At 41.2% G+C, this 10207-nt stretch overlaps 1 long non-coding RNA gene across 1 annotated transcript; it reads left to right on the forward strand.

The window, feature by feature from the left end:
- Nucleotides 1-3298: 3298 nt before the first annotated feature.
- Nucleotides 3299-8349, forward strand: LOC123074284 (uncharacterized). The gene is made up of 6 exons (XR_006435921.1): nucleotides 3299-3357; nucleotides 4472-4655; nucleotides 4805-5326; nucleotides 6012-6085; nucleotides 7312-7385; nucleotides 7488-8349. It is a non-coding gene; the product is annotated as an uncharacterized lncRNA (long non-coding RNA).
- Nucleotides 8350-10207: the final 1858 nt, after the last annotated feature.

A 10207-nucleotide genomic window follows, 5' to 3' on the forward strand; every position in this document is an offset into this window, starting at 1 on the left:
GACAAGAAGGTTGAGCATGGGACTATCCCTTCAACCAAGGCCGCGATAGGAGTTGAGCATGGAGACATTTGCACCAAAATCTCTCCGACACCCACATATCATGAGATGACCCAATTGCCATGTGAGGAGAGCCACCCCACCATGAGTGATATGAGTGACTCCACCATATGTGACATTGAGCGCATTTCCTATGAGAGGATGAGTGTGACCACCACTAGCCCCACACTTGAGAGCATGCCACACATCTTATGTGAGGTTGAGCGCCATTTGAGTGACTCCACCAACAATATGAGTGAGAGCATCTTTGAGGGAGTGAGTGACCCACAACACTTAGTGAGTGAGGTAGTTGACACGGCATGTGAGGCCACTATGATTTCTAACGATTTACCCTCTACTCCGAGTGTGTTTTCTTCTTTGGTGCTAGGTCTCCTACATGACGACACGCCTATCCTCGACGAGTCCATACCTCCAATGGGAAAACCGATGGCCATGGTGGACGATGATGAACCCCCCACATGGTACCATCAAGTTGCAACCTCACCTACAACACATGAGCTACGCTCCAAAGGTAACATAGGTGATAGTGCTTCTCTTGTCCCACTAGTGGACTATTTTCCCAATGATTGCTTGCATGATGTTGATCCACCTATTCCCATGCTTCATGCTAGTGCGACTTCTTCATGTCATGACTTACCAATTTATGATGAATATGATGATGAGCGTGTTGAGTTGCCTAGTTGTGATGCTATGCTCCATAGGATATCATGTGAAAATTCTATTGGTCACTGCATGTTTGACAATTCATTGAACTTGTCATATGCTATGAGTGAGATCTCTCATATTGCTTCATTTCAATCTCAACATAGTAACTATGCATGCCCCATTAAGATAAATCCCATTTGCACTTATGGCATAGATGACGAGATGATGGTCATTGGCTTTTGTTTTTCGTGTGATGATATTGCTAGGCTTCCTTTACATGATTTGTGCAATTCATCTAATATACCATGCCATGATCACATTGTTCCAAATATGCTTTGTTTTGGATGTTGTCAATATTCTCCATGTGATGTTTCTACAAATGCTCATGAGGAGACCCCCATAGTTTCCTCATACATATTAGGAGATTTTGATGCATTCCATACTTTGCATGATTCCCATAATTGCTTGCACCGTATGCATACCATGAATAACAATGCTCTACATATTTCCCATGATGCATTACATAATTTGTGTCTCCATTATGCTATACATAATAACAAACCTATCATGATGGATGACATGTTTCTATATCACACATCTCATTTATTTGAGCATTGGCTATTTTGTGCTAACCAACACTTGCACGTATGCATCATAATGGATGATGTGTACATCTACCACGCACACACAATTTTTCCTTTGCCTTTGTTTTGTGTAGGTACTCATGTATACTCGTCAACCTCTCAATCCCAAGAGTTGACGAAACAAGCTCTTGAGAGCAACGACGATTTGGGATCCCGTGGACTATCGTTACCACCATTCCATTTGCGCAAGGACTACGCGCATCTCTTCTACTTGGATCTCACACGGCTTTGGGCTATTTATCACTTGTTACCTTATGCCCATTCTATCGTGTTCACTTTGCATGTTACACCTCTTTCCATGCCTTTGACATGCAATTGTGACCCTTGCTTGCACTTACATATGATTCACCATTAGGCTACTTCTATGTGTATTTGCATGCTTGGTGGAGATAGTTGTTGCTATTGCCATGTTTATCATGTGCCCCATGCTATTGATGCTATTTTGCTCATATCTTGCCTTTATGCTTGTGAAATGTCATGTGCATTATATATGCCAACTATTTGCACACATGACATGCTTGCCATGATTCCTTCTAGTACGTTGCATCTTCGCACTACTAGCTTGCTTGACTTGATCTCTATGATTGCTTGCTTTGTTGCATCACCCATGTTCCATTACTCGCTTTCTTGGGTTGATGACATATATGCTCATGCCTCTCACATGATATATCTTGTTTATTGTCGCTTGCCTCCAATAATTGCCTCTATGCTTAATGATCTTGGAGACTTGGACATATTACTTGTGATGCATGCTTGTTTGTTTAAGCCTATTGTCTTTGGTTGTAGCTGCATCTTATGCTTCCCTACCATACCACACCTTGCCCTTTCTTATGATAAGAATGATGAGAACACTTGTTGGGTATCTTACCACTCGAATGATAGGTGCTACATTTGCACTAACCTCATTTGTTTTTCCGAGTGTTTGTCATGTTCTTTCATTTTGAAGGATTCACAAGGCGGTACCATCACGAGACATATTGGTTATGTGAAGGCGTACATGATGTGCAACACCAACATTTTTGACATCCTCATAAAGGTGAACTCATTCCCTTTGAGCCATTCTCAAATATGCATATTGCATGGGTCATTCTTTCATTGTTGTTTCCTTCTTGTTGTCTACATGTTACATCTCACGAACGAAAGAGCAACATTGGAGATTGGCTCTATGGACCTTCACATTGAGGAGTGCTCGCACTTATTGGATGCACCTTCCAACCTCCACTCATTCCACGACATCGAGTATTGGTACATCAACACTCCTTTGACACATTGCACCCCCACCTTCATATTTGTTGATTGTGCTCATACATGTCATGCTCGATGGACATATCATACCCATAGCAAATTTGCATCTTATGCATGGATTGACTCACATTATGATTGCCTTGTTGCATCTTGTATTTCGATGACATCCATGATATATGAGCTTGTACACTTCCTTAGCAAATTTGTTGTGATCTTTCTTGATGGCATATTCATACATCATGATCATATTGCCTACCATCAATTGCATGATAACTTATTCATATTGAGCATCCATTGCCATATTCATGCTATTGATAAACCGTCTCACTATCACATCATTTTGCATCGTGGTTGCATTCATCATATTAACAACACATTTGTGTGCACAATGTATGATTTTTCTCTCATGAACGCTTTGCATATCATTCTCTATCATCTGGATAAGCTTCATATGTTTTGTCACGAACAATCTTGCCGCAGGGACTCATTCTTACATGATGGACACTTTGTGTGCGCTAACCATTGTATTTCCGAGTGTCGTTTGTGTTTGCTCTCTTTGCATGTATACCACTCCGGAGACACCTTGGAGTACTTGGATTGCGCCATGACTTCCACTCCGTCCAATTACAAGTCCGTCCACGACAACCGTTTCCATGGTGATGAGGATTTCGATCCGAGGTCGGATCTTTCCCAAGGGAGGGGAGATAATGCGGAGCATCCGACGATCATCCCCATGTACACTCGAGCCTACGCCATTGGACCTAAGGTGAGCTCGCTCCTTTCCGAATCTTCCCTTTCCGCATGCAAGACATGGATGCTACTTCAAGCGCGGACCTTGTTCATACTCAAGTACACCCGAGGAGACCATGGAGAACCCAAGGACCCAGGACAAGCGTGCGCGGAAGCAAAGGAAGGAGAAGGAAGAAGAGACAGCTGCTACAGGCCCCAGACATCCGGCCCCAGCCCGGACATCCGGACCAGCCCGACCCCCGGAAATCCGGCGCCCATCACAGAAGACACCCGAAGCTGAACCAAGTCAGCCCGGATATCCGGCCCCCAAGCCCGGACATCCGGCCTGTCGCGAGCCACCGGACATCCGGCCCAGCTCCCGGAAATCTGGCGCCCCATCACAGAAGCTGGACCCTGCCAGCCCCGACATCCGGCCCCAACGCCCGGACATCCGGCGTCTCGGGAAGGCCCGGACATCCGGCCCGTCGCCCGGACATCCGGCCCCCTTTGCCTGCGTGCAGCGCATCTGGGCCGAGGCCCATGTACCCCTTCATCCCTTAGACTATATATACTCCCCCACCTCCTCCTAGTTAGGGTTAGCAAAGGATTAGCTCATTTAGAGATAGAGCTTTGCTCATTCATATCGGATCTACTCCACGAGAGAGACTGCGGCCCCTCTACGGAGAAGATCCACCTTGGATTCAAGACCCCTCACGGGAAGATCCCCTCGTGGATTCAAGACCTCCTCACGGAGAAGAACCGGTTACCGTTTGTATCGTCCGTTGTTGACTTTGGATCTTGTATCTTACCATTGTGTTCATCGATCTAGTGCATGTGTGATCTATTCTTGTTGGTTGAGTGATTTCTCTCGTGTTCCCCTCATGTTTCCCCTCGTGTTCATCACGTTCTTCGTAGGGATCCGCTCCTTTCGTGAAAGATCGGCCATCTAGGGTTCGACCCTACATCACAGTGGCTTAAAAGTATTGTCAGTGCTACAAACATAAAACTGATTAAAGAAGAACATATTTGTACCTTATTGCCGGCTGACTATACACACAAGAACCTTGAAACTCTCATTACCGTGTTATATATTTAGTTGCAATAGTATTTGAGTTTTCATGAAGCAATATGCTTACTGTTTCTTCATTCAGTTTCATGTGGCAAATGACGCACGGAGGACAACGGTCACGAGCGCATTGTCGCAAGCTCATGGGAGGGAGGCACACATCTCATCCAGTGGAAAAGCACGCTCCAAAAAATCTCTAACCCTCCATGGAGCCATTGCTAGGGGGCGAAGAGATCAACGCCACCCACTAGCCACCCGAGATGTAGAAGGTATGTCCTGGTGCTTCCCCAGAATCTTCCCCGCCTCTTGAGAGACCACACGGCGTTCTGGTGGCAGTTTTTGGCCAAGGCTGGAAGCCAAGAACACTTCTTAATTTTGATCATGAACTTGACATTCTGGTCGGCGGTGCGTGGTGCAGTGCGGAGATTTCTTGCCTGGCGTACAACAATGCGTGTTCAATGGGTCGCCTCTTCTCACGCACAAGTCTCAGAGGGAGACAACGACAGCTATTCAGAATAACCACAACAAAATTGTGACACAGGTGGTTAGTGGGAGAAGGAACCTGAGACCGCAGCCGATTTTGCAGCAAGGGTGGTGTGTACAAGATAGTTGTAGCAAACATATATATAAGTCACTCTGGAAAAAGTGTGTAGTTATTGTTGTAATAGAGATCCATTCCTATATTTTCACTGATATGCATGGTTGAATAGTACTATGTGTGATATGTGAGAGTAATGTAATACAAAATGAAACATGGTGGACAGGGCTTCGTGACTGAGCTGGCGAAGAAGATGTCAGTGGTGGAAACGGACATGTTATAGAAGATGTTGAGGGTGGCACTGGAGTTGATGGCCAAATGGGGTTCCTCGGCACCGAAGAGAAGGATGCTGCAGCGACACGTACTGGGTTCCATTTCCAACCAGAGAAGAACTTATGAATGGTATGTGCGCGATCCATTCATTCTTTCGTTTGATCCTTATTCCCCTCAACTCAGATTCATTTTATTTTGTACTTATGCATGATTTTGATGGATCAAGAAATTTAGTGGCATTAATTGCAATGAGAAATATCATATATCCATAAACTTCATATTGTTGTTGCTACGAGTCTGCTGGTCAGCTACTTCCAGTTATCCTCATCGAGAGTTGATAGTCGGATTTCACAAAGAAATAAAAACAGAGGAAAACCCGCCAGTCTTACTACCTATAGCCTCAAACAAGAATATGGGTAATTTCCCTTGTAATGATTATTAGAATTGTTGTTTCTGATATTCAGTCTTCAGAATTACTATGGCTAAGTGAAGGTGATAAATAATTCCAGTTTAACGAGTACCTGTGGATTGTTTAGATGGAGGAGCACTCTTAGTTTTGTTCTTAGATTCAATTCTGAATCATTTAGTGTGCAATTCAGATTCATGCATCATTTTTCTTAAATTTTGCCTGCCTGGAAATTATTGTCAACTTAATACATAGCATGTCCTGATGTTAAACATGATGCATTTCTTCACTACAGTCTACATACTTGGTACATATAGCATGTCTCTGCCGTCAGCAACCCCGTCTAGCTCACTTTTTCAATGGCATAGCCCTTTTCCAATCTTATGTCAATTGGTCTTTGCTTTGTAGGCACTAGAAAGGAGACGATCCTATCCACTGTCACAATGAAACAAGAGAAACAATTCCTTGCAGTCATCTATAAGGTCAGCATGCTGGGGCTTGGTTGATTCATTTATATTGCTATTTATATGCACACGTAAAAGGATCTATGTATCCACAATTAATTTGCTTACCCATGTGAGTTTGGGGATATTTTTTCTCTTGTTAGGATGCATGTCAGATTTAAATTCTCTGATATCTATGTATGTAGTGCAATTTTTATTTTGTAAAAACCTACTACCAATCCACGCATGAAGGTGCACTTAACTTCTTAGTATTTCTATGTGCATTACCTCTCTTGAATTTACTTAGTAATAGTATTTTGTTATTTGGGTCTGAAGATACCAATATTGCGAGAAGTAAATAATTTGGGAGGAAAGTGATTTGAACTTTATACTGTTAAGGATAGTAAACCAAATTGATTTGTATAGAGGCGTGAATAATCAAACCAAAAAAGGGGAGTTGATTAGTAAGGAGACATCTAGGATGTTTCAAATTCTGTCGAAAAGCTCAATATAAATATGTGTAGATGTGTTAAAATTTGTTCACTGAATTTCTGGTAATATAATTAATACTACTCCCTCTGTTTCTAAATATAAGTCTATTTTAGATATTCCACCGCGGACTACATACGAAGCAAAATGAGTGAATCTACACTCTAAAATATGTCTATATACATTCGTATGTAGTTTGTATTGAAATCCATAGAAAGACTTGTATTTAGAACGGAGGGAGTATATGTTATGGTGGATAAAAATTCTTTTAAATACACTATATATATACTGTGTACTAAATGGTGGAATCGGCCTGCCGGCCTCGACTGACATAGAGAGGGAGAACACCCTAGATGGGATGCTCATGCATTTGCGCCTCACCAAGGTTCACTGCCTCGCATGCTTCCTAGGCCGAACTGAGATGCCATCTCGAGCCGCTGTGTTCTCAAAAATATCTCAGATGCCATTGTTCCATTGACCTGATTGTTTTGCAGACTAAAATCGTGTTTTGAAATTATATTCATCAAGTAAGAGACACTTTCCAATGTGCTAAGATGCGCAGCTCAACATCATAGGATTATCACATCTTGAATTCTGGTTCTTAGAGCTTTGGTTTCTAACCCTTATTTGCTTGTCTTGTCTTTTGTTTTATGGGTTTCAAGCTTCAGCACAAATCTTCTGTAGGAAATCTTGTACTCAAAGTGTAGAAAAATGCCGTTTTTGTGAAATGTCACAGGAGGTACATCACTAACATTGTTGTAATGTTTGTATGGCAGCCTATTCTTTAATCCGTTCAATTACAGAGTTTATGATTATGTAAATGGAGTATGGGATCTGAGAAGAAAAAAAGGTAATAGTACTTTCGTTCACAGGCAGATTCGACATATCCTTGTTTACTTCCCCCTTGTCTTCTGACTGACTCCTTAAATCATCGACATGTGTGTATATATAGTTGCATCTGATTCAAGGAAGATAATGGACAAGTACATTGGTATGAACAGGTCGTCGACTTTGACAGAAAATGCATACAGATTATCAGTTTTCCTGCTGAGTTGTACTATTATGCTACAGAATACACATCAGCTATTATGCTACATAATACGCATAATTAGTTACAGATCAGTAGGCTACTCATCTGGTTAGTTTTCTCAAGTCATTTCTTCTGTGTATATATGTTATTTTCCTTTTTACACTAACAAGAGTTTCGTGCTTTCTGGTATGGTGTGGTGCTCCCCCCTTCATTTAGTGAGTTCTTCCTTAATGGAGGATATGGTATAGGTAATAGTGAGTGGTGTTCTAGCTTATGCACTATTTCCCCCTGGCCCGAGTTCCACACCATGACATGCCGCCGCGTCTGCCACGGTGCCGACGCCTCCCTGGCTCGCGGGACATCCCCTGTTTATATTGTAACAGACTCCCATGAATACAATTGAGTTGCATCCTATAATCTTCTACATGCGTCATCCGGTTTTAATGGACAGGTTCCAGCAAAATATGTTCCGCTACAGGGAAACTGAGTGGGAAGGGTGTGTTGTAGGGTGGAGTTCTTGTGTTGGAACAACATGTTGGAGATAACATGGCGAATAGTCCGTACAACTACATTTCTTCCCCACATATGAGTTGGATTTGGGAGAGCCTAGATGGTTGAATTTGGGGAGTCTGCTGGGCACCCATTTGAACACGGCCGAACGTATGAGGGAGAAATGAGCTTCGACTTGTTTAATATTGTACAAAAAATATTTGCTGCTAATAATAAGACAAGTTCTGATTTGTAAATGCAATATTCTTCCATGTATACAGAATTAAAGATTGAACAAAATATAAGCCAAAGCTGAATCTCAAGCCTTAATTTACACTAAAAAATAATATAGGTTTGCTATATGTATAGAATAGGATATTTTTCCTTGAGAATCTACTAGGTGAGGTGGTCGTTATTGACATCCTTGTGAAAGTTCGCATGATCTTAGCACGAACCAACTCACAATGCTATCTCGAGCAATGCTTTATTCACTTGAGTATCTTTTTTTAGAAAACACTAGGTTAAAAGCCTACTGCAAAAAATTAGATGCAAAGTTATTATAATTGCCATTTATGATCACGAACCATCTTACCGAATGACTGTTCTCATGGCCTTCAAAGAAGAGATATACTAGAAGTTGAGCGCAGTTGGAGGGGCCTTAGTCCTTCCAAGGCAAGAAAAATAGATGGGGCCTGTCCAAGCTATGAATAGTAGATGGAAAAATGTTAAAATATTTTGTGTTGCCATGGTTCTTGATAGTTAGGTATGTGTCGCAACCTGTATGATTTCAAGTGCCTAATTTCATGTGTAATGGTTTGCCAGGGAATTGCAAAATGCAATCAAGTGTCTGGTTGTAGAATCGTGGAATAAGGGAACAAAATCCTGCATGTGTTCTCTTTAATCTTTACCTAATAATAAAGCAAATTGGGTTTCTTTCGTCCGTCATGGCCTTTTTTTTAGAAAAGTCCCTGTCTTTTCTTGAAATCAACCCACCGTCCCGATTTAAGTCACACCCGAACCGTTATTTTACATTTTTCGAAACCCCCCTGATGTTTTAGGTAATTCATCCGCGGATCATATTTAAGTCAAACAAATGCTTTTTAAAATCATCCATATCTTTTAAACCGTAACTCCGATTTGAACATGTTATATATGAAATTTGATTAGAAAAATTTGTAGAATATGAATATGAGATTATTTTTACCTGTTAAGTATTTTTAAATATTATTTTGAAATATATTTGAGTCAAACCAAATGATTTTCTAAATTATCTGTATCTTTTAAATCGTAACTTTGATTTTAACATATTATATATGAAATTTTATTAGAAAAATGTGTGGAATCTAAATATGATGTTAATTTTAGCTGCTAAATATTTTGAAAATATTGTTATGGAAGCAAACCTATAATTCGTTTTTTTCATACCGGTGGCGATCCGGATTGCAAATAAACACCCCACTATAACCATGTACGGAAAAGAAAACATCGATAACTACACATGCATACCTCTGAAAAATGTCGCAGGGGAAAACAACAGATTTCTCATCGGGAGAGTGAGAGAAAGAGAGAGAGAGAGAGAGAGAGAGAGAGAGAGAGAGAGAGAGAGAGAGAGGGAGGAGAGAGGGAGAGAGAGACGCCTTAGGATTAACCATATTTAACACACGTTTTTTGTTGTTTTGTGTGAACATCGAGGCCATCGCCGGCGAGGGTGAGAAGGAGGATAAGCGGCAACACAAATATGATGCCTCGCAAAAATAAAGGAGATGGACCTATTGTGGTCTTGAGTGATGGTTGTTGAGTTAAGGGCGTGTGTTATGTTTTCTCTCCCGTTGCAACGCATGGGCTCTTTTGTTAGTTAATAGATAATAAAAATAGATATGCTTTCATGGGATGATTGGTCTTAAGCATAAAAAGGCATCCATGTGCCACCTATCATTTTTAATGCACAATAACGAGTTCTATGTTTTTGTACCACTTTCTTTGTTTTATGCGTTAGATCTGATAGTATATGTTAGTGAATTACATTTTTATCAAAATAGATTACAAGTGAAGAGGATTTCAATGTTATGGCTATCTTTTGTAGATGTGTGACATTCGATATACAATCAGTAACAACCAATCGACAATGAATAGGAAGACATGGATATGCTAAG

This window comes from Triticum aestivum, chromosome 3D, assembly GCF_018294505.1.
Source record: "Triticum aestivum cultivar Chinese Spring chromosome 3D, IWGSC CS RefSeq v2.1, whole genome shotgun sequence".
Taxonomy (NCBI): Eukaryota; Viridiplantae; Streptophyta; class Magnoliopsida; order Poales; family Poaceae; genus Triticum; species Triticum aestivum.